Consider the following 15,907-nt stretch of genomic DNA (forward strand, 5'->3'; position numbering starts at 1 on the left):
AGTTTTATATCTCTAAATACTTACATGACTAAAATAGAGGAAGAGGAGGTCAATAAATTGGACATACAACTAAAAAAACTAGGAGAAGAACAACTTAAAAATCACCAATTAAATACCAAATTAGAAATTCTGAAAATCAAAGCAAAGATTAATAAAATTGAAATTAAGAAAACTCTTGAACTAATAAATAAAACTAAAAGCTGGTGTTTTAAAAAACCAGCAAAATAAGCAAACCATTGGCTGATTTCATTTAAAGAAAGAAGAAAACCAAATTATCAGTATCAAAAATGAAAAAGGTGAATTCACTAGCAAAGAAGAGGAAATTAAAACAATAATTAGTAACTATTTTGCTCAACTATATGCCAATAAATTTGACAACCTTAGTGAAATGGAGGAATAGTTACAAAAATATAAATTGCCCAGATTAACAGAAGAAGAGGTAAAATATTTTAATAACACCATTTTAGAAAAAGAAATTGAACAAACCATCAATGAATGCCCTAAGGAAAAATCTCCAGGGTGATATGGATTTATAATTGAATTCTATCAAACATTTAAAGAACAATTAATTCCAAAACTTATATAGACTATTTGCGGAAAATAGGCAAAGAAGGAGTCCTATAAAGTTCTTTTTATGATACAAATAAGGAACTAATACCTAAACACAAGAAGAGTCAAAACAGAAAAGGAAAATTATAGACCAATTTCCATAATGAATATAGATACAAAGAGTTTAAATAAAATATAAGCTAAAAAATAGAGCAACTTATTGTGAGGAAATAATATGCTATGACCAGGCAGGATTAATAACAGGAATGCAGGGCTTGTTCAGTATTAGGAAAACTATCAGCATAATTGATCATATCAACAGCAAAACTAACAGAAACAACATGATTTTCTCAATAGATGCAGAATATTTTTTGATAATTACAACACCCATTCCTATAAAAAAAAAAAAAAGAACTGTGGGGGTGGGGGGCAGAGACAAGATGGCGGAGTGACAGCAACTATTCACATAAGTTGAGAGACAAACTACTTCAGATACATCCCAAAAGAGAGTTTGAACAAATTTTAGAGTGGCAGAATCCAATAGGAGACAAAGTGTGGCAGATTTCCAACCCAGGACAGACTGGAAGGTCAATGGGAAGGATCTGTTGCATGGAGCTGGAGGTGCACACAGCACACAGGTTGTACCAGCTCAGATTCTGCCATAGCAAAGCTGAGCAGGAAGCCCCAGATGGTCTGAAGCAGCAGCCCCACAGCAGAATATCAAACATATTAGCCCATGACAGGAGTCCAGTGGAACTGAGCAAGAGAGAACCACAAAACCCCAGGTAACTGCAGCAGCTGCTCCTGAGACTATCAGCCTGCAGATTAAATGTCTGTAAGTCACCTACTTGAACTTCCAGGAGACAAGATGGCAGAGTGATCAGTAAATGCTCTACTTCTCCTCTTGTTGACCTTGAAAAATCTAAAGAATATTTCCCCAGGAAATATTGTGGAACAATGGGATCAGCCAAAGGGGAAAATAGTCTCTTAGCCCATGAAGCTAGGAAAATCACAAAGAGGGGTCCCTCTTGCTGTGGCTGAAGGGGACCAGTGCAGGCCCAGAGTTGTCCCAAACAGCCCCACCTCAGCTAACCAGAAGAAGCTCCTGAGCCCCATGGGGGTGTAACCCACAGTCGCCAACACCAGGACCCCATGCATGTCACAACACCCTAGGGGAATTGGGAAGACACTAGCACAAACAGGGGTCACAAACCACTGAGCTTGCCTGTGCTCAGGAGAGGAGACCTTCTGTGACCAGACCACCCCTCCCCCAGATGCAGCTAGCTCTTGGGTAACTCTGGGGAAACCCAACAAGACTTCACCTGGTCTTTGCTTTGGCACACCAGCCAGCTCAGCACGAGGTAAGCCACAGTATTCTAGTTTCTAGCTGAAAGATCCAGAGGCCATAATACACAAAGCCTCAAGTTCTAAGCACCAGAACTGTGAGACAGAGCCCCTTGTGCCCCAGAAGCAGAGTTCTACTATAAAAACCAGGAACAGGATGATCATCATTACCAAGAAGCAAACCAGAAAAGATAAGACAATAGAATCTTTCTATGGGGACAAGGATCAAAACACAAATACCAAAGAAGTTAGCATTGAGATTGTACTCCCATCTGAAACTTCAGAAGGGAATATGACTGGTCTCAAGCCCAATGAGCATTCTTGGAAGAGCACAAGAAGAATTTTAAAAGCCAAATTAGGAAAGTAGAAAAAAAAACTGGCCAATGATTTTAAAAATATGAAAAAAGAGATCAAAGAAGAATTTAAAAGGAAAATTGGACTAATGGAAAAAGAAGCATAAAACCTAACTGGAAAAATTAGACAAATGGAAAAGGAAGTACAAAAACCAACTGGACAAAAGAACTCCTTAAAAGGAACAATTGGACAGATGGAAAAGGAGGTGCAAAAGTTAATTGAAGAAAACAATTTGATAACAATTAGAATTGGGCAAGTCGAAGCTAACGACTCTATGAGACATCAAGAATCAGTCAAACAGAATTGAAAGAATGAAAAGATAGAAGAAAATGTAAAATATCTCATTGAAAAACAACTGACCTCGAAAATAGATGCAGGAGAGAAAATCTAAGAATTATTGGTCTACCAGAAAGCCATGATGAGAAATAAGAGCCTCCTGTACAATATCTTCCAAGACATCATCAAGGAAAACTTCCAGAGGTCCTAGATCCAGAGTCCAAAATAGTCATTGAAAGACTCCATCATTCACCTCCTGAAAGGGATCCCAAACTGAAAACACCAAGGAATATCATTGCCAAATTACAGAACTATCAAGTGAAGGAGAAAATACTGCAGGCAGCCAGAAAGAAACAATTCAAATATCGAATAACTACAGTCAGGATTACACAGGACCTTGCAGCTTCTACATTAAAAGATCAGAGGAATTGGAATATGATATTCCGTAAAGCAAAGGATCTGGGACTACAACCAAGGATCAATTACCCAGAAAAATTGAGCATAATCTTTCAGGCAAGGAGATGGACATTCAATGAAATAAGGGATTTCTAGGCCTTCCTCATGAAAAGACCAGAGCTCAAAAGAAAATTCAATCTTCAAACACAAGTCTCAAGAAAGGCATAAAAAAGTAAACAGGAAAAAAACTTGTTATTCAATATGGACAAACTGTTTACATCCCCATAAGGGAAGATGACACTTGTTAATCTTGAGAATTGCATATTTATTATGATATATTAAAAGGGATATACATAAATAGAAGGAGTGGGTATAAAGCAAATTACGGGATTATAAAAATGTGATTTAAGCGTGCAAAGGGATTGCAATGGGAGATATGAAAAGGAGGAGGCAGAAAAAGGTAAATTACATCACAGGAAGAGGCACAAATACATATTAGAGTAGAGGAAAAGAGGGGAGGGAGATGAGCATTGTTTGACATATTCTATTTTTTAAAGTGTTATTTTCTTCAGCATTTTTTGGATCTCCTTTAGCAAGAAGTTGATTCATTTTTCATGATTTTCTTGCATCACTCTCATTTATCTGCCCAATTTTGCTGCACTTCTCTTACCTGATTTTCAAAATCCTTTTTTGAGTTCTTGCATGGCCTGAGACCAATTCATGTTTTTCTTGGAGGCTTTGGATGGAAGAGCTTTGACTTTGTTTTCTTCTGTTTGCATGCTTTGGTCTTCCTTGTTGCCAAAGTAAGATTCTATGGTCTGATGCTTTTTCTTGTTTTTTCTCATTTCTCCAACCATTTACTTGACTTTTGAGCTCTTTGTCAAGTAGCTCTCTGCTTCCAATGGGGGTGTGGGGTTTACTGTCAGCCACTTGATACGCCCACAATCTGTGGGCCTACAGCTCCAGAAACAGTGGCTACAGCTACCTCTCCTGCTACTGTGGCTGTCACAGGTTCCTCTGCCCCCTCCTCCCTCTGCCACCTTGGGTCTAGGGCTAAACCACTCCTCTCTTCTACTCTGGTCCCACAGGTTTTTTCCACTGACCTTTGAATTATCCTCAGAGTTTTGGGGTCATGAAGTCTGGAAACCACCACAGGTACAAGAGATTCAGTCTCCCCAAAGCCTGCTCAGGTCCTGTCTGGGCTGGAGCAGCCCATGCTGGATTGTGCCCTGCCCCCTGCTCCATAGGCACTTTCCAGTGACCTTCCAGGCTGTCCTGAACTGGAGATTTGCTTCACTCCATCATTCTGTGGATTCTGCAGCTCCAGAATTTGTTTAGAGATGTTTTTTACAGGTATTTGGCTGGGCTTGGCTGGAGTGCTCTAGAAAGTCTGTGCTGTTACTCCACCATCTTGGCTCCATGCAAAAATAAACTTTTTAACATAATACATCCTTACATGAAAGAGACTTGAAAATCACATACACACACACACTCACACACGTGTGTGTATATGTGTGTGTGTGTTCAAGGATTCTCATTTTCTCAATAGGAATTCTATAACAGAAACTCTTACACAGATGTCATAATAGCGTCTTGACCCACTCATCCTTAATTTTTTTAAACAGTGCAATTCCTAATATAACAGCATCTAGATAAGAGAAATTGCTTTTTTAAAAAAATAGTTTATTATATATTTAAAATGTGAAGTAATCCATTATCAATTTAGATTAATGAAATGCATTTCATTCATCTCATCATGACCACATGGACACTATCACCCTAAATCACTGTATATATTTTTATAATAGCCAAAATTGGAAAAGGAAAATCTACCATTATATCAGTTGCATTATCACTGCTTATTTATAACTAAATATAAATTTCAAATTATAAAATTTCTATCATATACTTTTAAAAGTCCAATTCATACATAGCAAAATCAAAATTTGAAAATTGTGTTAACACCATTTCTACTTCATAATGGTCTCCAAATTTTACAATCTTTAAAAACCACTTCAAAGTTAACAATTACATTAAATTAGAGACAGAAGATAATAATGTTGTGTCAAATATAAGCCCATCCTTTTGTCAAGTACTTTACAGTCCTAAATGTCAAATAACAATATATAAACACTTTAATTACATACATATATTATTTATGATATATTGAATAACCTTTCTTCTATTTCTTTAAAAAGTTTAAAAGTTTGAAATTATGTTGGCTTAATATATCCTAAGTTAATATTCTAACTGTTGCCTTTAACCCAGACAAAAGAGATCTAAAGAACTGGAACCAAAGCATCTTTGGATTTTAATAATTAGTCGAATAATAATTTGCAATTATTAAATTGCAAATCACAGTAATCAATATCTTTACCACAATCAGTACCCATTTTTAAATTTCATAAACCTTTCTATGACTTTGTCTATTGATTTTCCAATCAGCCTACAAAATTTCACTTTTGATCCTTTGACCTTTCCCTCTCTCCCAAATCTCTTGAAGTAAGATGTGGAAAGGGAGTGGTTAAGAGCACATATTCCTAAGGCCACATGGTCTGACTTCAGTACCAACCAAATCCTTCCTTTTTTCTTCTAAATCTTCCACCTCTCTTTCCCAATCTCCAATCAAACTACCTCCATTCTTAATTAAATACATAATAATTTACATATCAAGAGAGACACATATTTTTCCCAGCCTCCTCAAAAACTCTCCATCCCCCCACCCCCCAAAGTTGAATACTCTTCGTACTTGAAAGAAAACACTATCCATAACTCCACATAATCCCTTGAAGGAACATGTAGTGACAATGCCCAGATCTGAATAACCTTTTTCCTCTACTTCCTTAAAGAGCTGAAATCCTGTCTCCTTTTTGAGGCTTGTCAGATAAAGAGTTTTTCTAAGCATTCCAGCTTCCCATTCCATCCTCTTAGGAATTTCAGGCTTTATATACTAGGAAATGCACATAAAGTTTTACGAAGAGTTTGAAATAGCACCTGTTCTCTTCAGGTTAGCTTAAAATATGCCAATATTCTAAGACTAGGTTATACTGCTACTTTTGGCTCAGGGAGAGTTCTTAGGAATTTGATTTAATGTTGACAGGATGTTGCCAGTTTCCCCAGGCAGGAGCCTCCATAGCTTCTAAAGTTAATGACCAAATAACTGACTGCCTAAGGACCCACCCTCCTTTTTTATTGTCCTCCCTGTCTTCATTTTTTAGAATTTGGAGACAGTTAATGCTTAACATGCGTTTATAACAAATCACTGAAATTCTAAAGTGAATCACATCTAAGGTTATGATAGAAAAGCCCTGGGTGAAATATCTTAAAAGATGGAAAAACCCTTATTTTTATTATTTGCAATTTTAAACTCATTTTCTGGTATCAGATATATTGACTTAATTTGAAAATAAAGTATAATCTTTAGCTTTGAGATCTAATTAAACCTGGATTTAAACCCTTAGCCTTCTTCTGGGCTGCCTACTTGAGATTTTTTGCTTGCTAATTATCAACCAACTTCCAGCACAGTTTCTCCCTGCTTTTAATAAATTCTAACCTAACTTAAACATTAAATTAAGTGACACATTTCACTTTTCACATTTCCAAATACAACCAGAATGAATCACCCTTTGGTTGTATCACATCTCACAGAAAAACCCCTCTTTTAGGTGAGGCAGGAAATGGCCAAATGCCAGTCAGCCCACCCCTCCCCTGAGGGAAAGATCTCTATTCTTTCTTTCCTTTCCATCTTTCTTTTCACATTCAAAAACTTGGCCACATTTTAGAATGCAGAAAGATTTTTTTTTCTTTTTAACAACTTAAAAAAAAACTTTCAAACCCTCCACCAACACAGTCCTGCAAACAGAATAAGCCAAACAGCAAAACACATCTCTTTTTCTGTCTCTCTCTCCTTCTCTCTCTCACATACAGATGCTGCATTCGGAGAGGGAGAAGGGTGAGACAAAAAGAAAGTGGCATTCCAAGGACAGGCTACAGCCCCTGACACTCTTGTTGGCTGACTGCACCTGTTTCTGGAGCCCTATGCCCAAAGAATGTGGGGAGATCAATCACAGGAGTATCGTTGGGATCTCTTGGCTGTTACTGAGACAGAATTCTCTTGTTTTGCCCTACTTGAATCTGGGTGTCAGTGGTGGGTGGCAGTCCTGGGGCAAGGAGTGCTGACATGGTGGAGCTTGTGGCAGCGGTGGAGAGGGAATCCTCCTCACAGTTCCAAGGCAGAAAAGAGTGCTTCAGACCACTCACAGATAAGATTAGAGATCAGGAAAGGAGTAAACATCTCTCATTTGCTCATATAACAGTGAAAGAGCTGAAAATTTTCAGGTCCCTAGAAGTATTGCTGAAAACAGCTGTACAAAATCCCTGAAGCTTGGGACAGTACACACCACATCCCCACTGGAATCAGAGAACCACCTTGACAAAGAGATCAAAAGTCAAGCTAGGGAAATGAGAAAACAGTGGGGGGAAAATCAGACTATGAAATCCTACTTTGGTGACATGAAAAATCAAAACAATACAATCAGAAGAAGGCAACAAAGTCAAAGCTCTTACATGCAAAGCCTCCAAGAAAAATACAAATTTGTCTCAGGCCATGCAAGAACTCAAAAAGGATTTTGAAAATCAAATAAGTAGAGGAAAATTTGAGAAGAGAAACGAAAATGATGTAAGAAAATCATGAAAAATGAGTCAACTTCTTGCTAAAGAGAACACAAAAAATGCCAAAGAAAATAACAACTTTAAAGATAGACTAATCCAAATGGCAAAAGAGATCCAAAAAGTCAATCAGGAAAAGAATTCCTTATAAAGCAGAATTGGCCAAATGGAAAAGGAGGCCCAAAAGCTCACTGAAGAATGTAATTCCTTAAAAAAGTAGAATGGAGCAGATGGAAGCTAATGATGACTTTATGGAAAATCACGAAATTATTAAACAAAACCAAAGAATGAAAAAAAATAGAAGACACTGTGATATATGTCACTGGAAAAACCACTGACCTGGAAAACAGATCCAGGAGAGATAATTTAAAAATTATTGGACTATCTGAAAGTCATAACAAAAAAGAAAAGAGACATGATCTTTCAATAAATTGTCAAAGAAATCTGTCCTTATGTTGCAGAGCCAGAGGGTAAAATAGATATTGAAAGAATCCACTGCTAAATTCCTGAAAGAGATATCAAAAGGAAAACTCCTAGGAATATTGTAGCCAAATTCCAGTGCTCCAAGATCAAGGTGAAAATATGACAAGCATCCAGAAAGATACAATTCAAGTATTGTGGAAGCTTAATCAGGATAACATAAGATCTAGCAGCTTCCAAACTGAAAGGTCGAAAGGCTTGGAATATGATATTCCAGAGGTCAAAGGAGCTAGAATTAAAATCAAGAATCACCTACCTGGCAAAACTGAGTATAATCCTTCAGGGGAAAAAATGGACATTCTGTAAAATAGGTCTTTGAAGCATCCTTGATGAAAAGACCAAAACTGATAGAAAATTTCACTTTCAAATACAAAAATCAAGAGAAACATGAAAAGGAAAATAGGAAAGAGAAATGATAAGAGACTTACTAAAGTTGAATTGTTTACATTCCTAGAAAGAAAACTAATATTTTTAAGCCTTGAGACTTTTCTCAGTATGAGAGTAATTGGAGGGAATATACATACATACATGCATACATATGTATGTGTTGCATGTGTGTGTGTATGTGTGTATACAGAGGGCATAGGATGATTTGACTATAAAGGGGTGATATCTAAAAACTAAAATTAATAGGTGAGAGAAGAATATATTGGGAGAAATGGAGAGATAGAATGGGGCAAATTGTCTCACATAAAAGAGGCAAGAAGAAGCTTTTACAATGGAAGGGAAGAGGAGGGAGGGGAGAGGGAATGAGTAGACCTTCCTTTCATCGAATTTGGCTTAAGGAGGGAATAACATGCACTCGAAAACGATTATGAATTTCTATCTAACCCTGCAGGAAGTTAGAGGGAAAGGGGTTAATGGTGAGATGATAGAAGGGAGGGCAAATTGGAGGAGGGGGTTATCAGAAGTAAACAATTTTGAGGAGGGATAGGATCAAAAGAGAGAATAAATGGAGGGCAGGATAGGATGGAGGGATATATCTTTCACAATATGACTGTTATGGAAGTGTTTTGCATGACTACACATGTATAACCTATGTCAAATTGCTTGCCTTCTAAATGAGGGTGGGTGAGGAGAGAGGAAGGGAGAGAATTTGGACCTGAAAGTTTAAAAAAAGAATGATAAAAATTGTTTTTACATATAAATAAAACATATAGGCAATGAAGTATAGAAATACATCTTGCCCTAGAAGAAAATAGAGGGGAAGGGGATATCAGAAGGAAAGGGCTGAGAGAAGGAAGGGCAGATTAGGGGGGAAAGGACAATCAGAAAGCATGCTGTCTTGGGGTGAGGAAGGGAAAGGTGGGGAGAAAATTTGGAAATCTAAATCTTGTGGAAGTAAACATTGAAAACTAAAAGTATATTTAATTAATTTTTTAAATGACCAAAAAAAAAAAAAAAACTATAGAAAATCTGTACTTTTCCTCAAGCGCTGAAGTTTGCCAATCACATTTCTATTTTAGTTAAATTGAGGTTCTTGTTGGTATCTTGTGGACTCTCTTAAAGCTTACCTTTCTTCTGCTTTCAAAATTTCCAATATGATTTGTTAAAGCATGTCATTCAGACTCTATTTCTTCATATTTTTCTAGTCACTGAATCTTTACTTTGAGTTGAAAGGAACCTTCAGGATTATCCAGTTGAACCTCTTTATTTTATAAATGAGAAGACTGGGGCACAAAGTAGTTAACTGATTTTTCCAAGGTAAGACCAGTAGTCAATACCAGAGCCAGGTTTTGAACCTAGTCCCTTTGACTTCAAATCTAGCATTATTTCTTTTTAAAAGTACATTATTATTGGTATCTTTTAATTCTTAAATAAAAAATTCACCAGTATTCCCTTATGCTCCCCTAATGAGAACTATCCCATGCAACAAATATGCTTAAAGAGAAAAGAGAAGGAAAAAAATAAAAACTTATCAATCTTCCAGACCCATGGCCCTCCCACTTCTGCAAAGGAGTGGAGTTAGGATGCTTTCTGACATCTCTTTCCTGGAGCCATGCCCAATTTGGAAATTCACTTTTTTTTTTGTTTAGATAGGGGAGTATCTTTCCTTTTGTCAACATCATTTTAGAAATAATCTGTATCAGATTACGTAAATATTTCCATGCCTCTCAGCATTCATTATATTTGTGGTTTCTTACGGCACATAATATTCTATTACATTTATGTAGCACAATTTATCTAATTGATAGGCATTTACTGTTTCCAGTTCTTTGCTACCACAAAAAAGTTCTACTAAAATATTTTGGCATGAATGGGGTTTTCTTCTTATCAATGACCTTCCTGAGGTATAGGCCTCATAATTGAATTTCTAGTTTAAAGTTATTGACATTTAGTCACTTTATTTTCATAATTACAAAAGTCTTTCTAAAAGGATTGTACAGATTCATAGCTCCACAGCCCTTATTTTAAGGGTCCCTTCAACATTGATTATTCCCATCTTGTCATCTTTGTAAACATGTTGGGTATGAAGTGAAACCTTAGAGTTATTTTGAATTACATTTCCCTTATTATTTGTAATATGGATAATTTTTCCACTTTAATTTATTTTTCTGATCCTTCATTTCAGGCCCACTAACTGTGAGCATCCCATAAGGCTCACTTCTAAGACCTTCTCCCTTCCCTTCTCCCTCTATACTATTGCCTTTTGGGATTTCATCAGTTCCCATGGATTCAATGATCATTTCTATGCACCACACATCTATACCACCTCTGATGATGCTATTTAATTTAATTCTCTCCTGATCTCCAGTCTCCCATATCCAGCTGCTTATTGAATATCTAACAAAGAAGACTGCATATACACCTCAACTCAATATGTTAACAAATATTTCTTTTCCCCCAAAACCTATCCCTTTCGTTACACCTTTATTATAGTTGAGTGTACCTACACCTTCTGAGATATCTAGGCTTACATCCAACCCCTTACTCTCACTCATCCAACTATTGTCAAGTTCACCCTCACAACATCTATATTTGCTTCTTTTCTCTCCTTGGGTAGTCAGTCAGTAAACGTTTATTAAGTGCCTTCTATGTGCTAGACATTGTGCTAAGTGCTAGGGATAAAAATAATTGCAAAAACAATAAAATGGTCCTAACCCTTGAGAAGCTTGCAATATAATAGAAGAGATAACATGCAAACAACTATCTACAAACAAGGTATATACATGATAAATTGGAAATAACTAAGACAAAAGTAGCAGTAGAAATAAGAGGATTTGGGAAAGACTTTTTCATAGAAGATGGGATAATCGTTGTGACGTGAAGGGAGCCAGGGACACCATGAGGTAGAGATGAGAAGAACATTCTAGAAATGGGGAAAAGCTGAAGAAAATACCCTGAGCCAAGAGAAGGACCATTTTGTTTATAGAACAGCAAAGAGGCCAGTGTAACTGGATTGATCTGGTGAAACAGAAAGTACAAAAAGATGGAAAAGAGTGAGGTTGGGTGTGAGATTTGATTACCAAGGAAGACTTTGTATTTGATCTTGGAGATGGTTGGGAGACACTAGAGTTTATTGAGCGGTGATGGCAGTGGTGATGCAATATGACCATACTTGTACATTAGGAAAATCACAGGGGATGAACTGGAGTGGGGAGAGACTCATGGCGGGCAGATCAATCAGCATGTTATTGCAATAGTCAAAGCATGAGGAGATAAGCACCTGTACTAGAGGGATGGTAGTATCAGGGAAGATAGTGAACATATTGGAGAGATACTGCAAAGGTAAAATCCACAGGCCTTGGCAATTAGATATGGGAAATGAGCAATAGTAAGAAATTGATGATGTCAACTAGATTTCAATCTGGGAGGATGGTGGTGCCTTTGACAGTAATAGTTTGGAAGGAGAGTTTGGATGGAAAGAGAGTGAGTTCAGTTTTGGATATGTTGAGTTTGGTATAAGTATTCATCATTTCCAATCTGGACTATAGCAATTGCATGGTGGTTGCTTTCACTATTCAAAACTCTTCCCACTACAATCCTTCACTCAAGTAGCAATTTTTTTTTCCCTAAAGTTCAAGTCTGACTATGTCACTCTCTATTCAATAAACTCCAGCAACTCCCTATTACTACAAGGTCACATTAAAAAAATTCTCTGTTTTAAAGTACTTCACCATCTGATCCCTTCCTACCTTTACAATCCTCTTATAGTTTTCTCCATTCAATGTACTGTGTGATGAAATAACACAGATATATTGGGTGTTCTTCCCACAATGCACTTTATCTTAAGATTCTGGGAATATGTTTTACCCCTAAATTGCCTGGAATTATTTATCTCCTCATCTCTACCTTCTGCCTTACCTGGCTTCCTTTAAGTCTCATCTAAAATCTCACCTTGTACTTTTTCTAGTCTTCCTTAATGCTAATGCCTACCCTCTAAATTTGTCTTCTATTTATCCTATAAATATATTTGTGCATACATAGATTTTATCATTGTTGTTATTTTTGTATGTTGTCTCTTCCTTTAGACTGAGCTCGTTGAAAACATTGAGAAAAGGAACTTCAAAGTACCCAACACATTGTAGGCACTTTATAAATGCTTGTTGACCTCTTCAGTATTGTTGTTAATAGGTGGAATTTTTTCTTTTGAGAATTCTTTGTTCTTATCATTTAACTATTTATCTATTGGGGAATACACACATACACACACACACTCACCACTGACTTACTCTTTAATAAGCTTGAACTGCACTAAAATTTTTGGGATGATATATATATCCATATGTGTATACATAGACATGTAGTTTCCAAGTCTTTCACCATTGCTTATCATTACAATGTTGGTGGTACTAATGCCTGGTAATAATGTCTCCCTAGTTTTACTTCTCCCGGTTTAAATATCACTTTGTATCAGTTCATACAAGTCTTCTCAAATTTTCTGAAACCTTCCCATTCATTATTTCTTATAGTACAATAGAATTCCATTACAACCATATACTTTGTTTAGCCAATCCCAGATGATAGGTAGTCCCTCACTTTCCAATTCTTTGCTTCCTCAAAAGGAGCTACTATTAGTATTTTTGTATATATGAGTCCTTTTTCTTTTATTTCTTTGAGATACAGACCTAGTAATGGTCTTACTGGGTCTGGTATGCACAAATTTATAAATTACCCAAGAGATCTTGCAGTAAAGCTTCAGTTTAAGAGCCCTCACCATGGTCTTACATATGAAGTATGATAGAATGCTAGCTGATATTAAGTTGATGTTAAGACTAGAGAGTTGAAAGACCTTATATGTCCACTCTCTTTATCTTGATTTTGGGTTCATAAATGAGGTGGATATTTATTTAAAAGATTTTTACATCTGGCTAAACTTAATCATGGTTCTACCATTTATACAGAAACTTTTCAGATTTAAAAGATATTTGGTAATATTTGCATCATTCATGATTCAAGGATAAAATACAAGAGTTTCTAGTCAACAATTAAATGTTGGAACCATAGATGTGTCACATGGTATACATGGTCAAATGTGGATGGTATGGCAGTTGACTTAAATATTGCTTTTATTTATCATGTTATTGTTACAATGGGGAGTTAAAATGGAGAAGGGTTGAAGGGAAAAGATGAAGCAAAAATAGCAAACACTAAAAATAGAAAAAATATAATAAATTTTCATTCAATAAATAACATTCTTTGAGACTAAATACTTTCTTCATCAGTTGGTCTAGCATGATGACAAAGAAAATTTATAGATTTTAAACTTTGTTATAATACAATTAATATTTCTTTTGATATACTTACTTAGAACCCATATGGTACTCCATACTCTCCACATAGAGACAAGGGCAAAAATAGTCATGGGCATTTCACATTTATCTCGGAGCTCCATTATTCAGAGTGCTTCACTTTTTTTACTCCAACTAAGGCCTCCCATATACCAAGACAATAAAATCCTTTGGGGATAGCCTGAAAGATAATATTAGATGGGCCAAGTGGTATGACTTGGAATGGGGTGTCCAGAAATGATGTGAGTAGATTGAATATATATACAATTATATGTGTTTATATGTATGTTTGCCATAATTTCCACATATGGCATGTCATGTACATTTATATACAGAGATATACATACACACATGCATATATATTACTTTATCACTGATTACCACATTTCATATTGCATCACTTTATAATTTGTCAATGTTATTCTTCAAGTCATTCCAAAGGCTTTTTTTTAACTTGACACAAAAGCTGCTTGAATTGGATAAAAAAATATGTAGCATCCTAGATAATTGAGTCAAGGATGAATGTGAAATGATCTTAATATATATGTATATTTGTTAGACATACAAATATATGCACACACACACACACACAGATACACACACAAGAAGACACAGAAGCTGTTCCCATCCTGTCTCCTTTCCTTCTCATACTTTTCTTCTTATGTTCAACCATCTCCACCAGAGGTACATCTGCTTTCAAAGCCCCAGTTTTGTTGTGTGGTAGGCCACTAAGAATGGAAAAATTAATACTGAATTTCTGGCACTTCTGGGTTAAATGCAACAAAATGAGGCAGAAGAATCAGATCTTACCTGGAAATGGAAAAGAAAGCCAGCTGATGCTTCTCAATAAGCTGTAGTAAAACTGGAGTCACAGTCTGAGGACTGAGGATATAGTTAGAAAAGAGATTTATATAGACTTGTCCTAGGTGGGGAGGTGAGATAGGCTTAGATAGAGTAGATAAGGGGGAAAGAAGGATGAAGGATGTGGTTTCCACCACCTTTGGGCGATCTGCTCTCCTTTCTCGCTTCTCACGGTCTTTCTCCACTCGAAGTTTGCAGTACCCTAGCCACATTGGCAAAGGCACTGACGGCATCTCAGCTTCCTGAGAACAGAAACAGTTCAAGCCTTTGAGCCATTTCTTTGCAACTTGCTGTAAGCCTAAGGCTACACGTGATAAAGCTTTCTTTGTGTGTGGTTGTGTGTGTCTATAAGTGTGTGTGTGTGTGTGTGTGTGTGTGTGTGTGTGTGGAGAGAGAGAGAGAGAGAGAGAGAGAGAGAGAGAGAGAGAGAGAGAGAGAGAGAGAGAGAGAGAGAGAGAGAGAGAGAGAGAGAACAGGAGGAGGGGAGAAAGTTAGTTCAGAATTCCCATTACTTCCCAAGGATTTCTTTTTGTCAGACTTCCTTTGAGAAACATTACTGAAATCTTTTGATTTGAAGCAAGGCTATTGGGTTAAACCCCGGCATGATGCTGTGCTAAGGGACCTTCCAGTACCTGTAGTGACAACATGTTATTTCAGATACTTTGTGGTTATACTCTCCCTACGCTGTCAGAAAAGTTGCTCTCTGAGACATGCTGAATCACTCACACTCAGAACAGAAGTTTTGAAACTCTGGCACTGAACCTCAAACCTGGTCCAAGAAAGCTGCTTCTACAGAGAAATGAATAACTACAGTTCTAGGAAAATCTCTTTTCTGAGAAAAGGAGTTTAGTGGGTTTTGAATAATGTCCAGGACTGATTGAGTACAAATGCAGGTTGGAGGGCTTTGTTGTTCAAGTCACGAGTTTTATGTACACTGAAAATGTGCCTCATATTGTGAGGGTCATGGAGAGTGAGAATTAATTTTCCAGGTATGTATGTTATCAACAAATAATTTTTTAAGAAGCACATTCAGTTCGTTTGTGACATTTAAGGGACACAGATGCAAATTTTCTCCTTAGAACTTCCTAACTGTGGTAGATTAAAAATCCCAGGTTTTTTTTTTTTTATTCTACTTAGAATCAAATTCTGAGCTTTGCCTTTGAAAGACTCAGGTTAATAAACTATAATTAAAGTGAGAAATGTTCACCCCAGCTTTCATACCTATAAAAATGAAAGAAAGAAAGGAA

General features: G+C 36.6%; 1 protein-coding gene across 6 annotated transcripts in view; it reads right to left on the reverse strand.

Moving 5' to 3' along the window:
- The window catches only part of SLCO1C1 (solute carrier organic anion transporter family member 1C1), a 111,342-nt gene extending 96,274 nt beyond the window's left edge, over positions 1-15,068 (reverse strand). For 2 of the 6 annotated variants that reach the window (XM_072653565.1, XM_072653569.1), the window contains exon 1: positions 14,610-15,063. The gene's annotated coding sequence lies outside the window, so the exon portion shown is untranslated. The other 4 variants (XM_072653566.1, XM_072653568.1, XM_072653567.1 and 1 more) reach the window with 4 other exon arrangements.
- Positions 15,069-15,907: the final 839 nt, after the last annotated feature.

The sequence above is a fragment of the Notamacropus eugenii genome, chromosome 3, assembly GCF_028372415.1.
Source record: "Notamacropus eugenii isolate mMacEug1 chromosome 3, mMacEug1.pri_v2, whole genome shotgun sequence".
Taxonomy (NCBI): Eukaryota; Metazoa; Chordata; class Mammalia; order Diprotodontia; family Macropodidae; genus Notamacropus; species Notamacropus eugenii.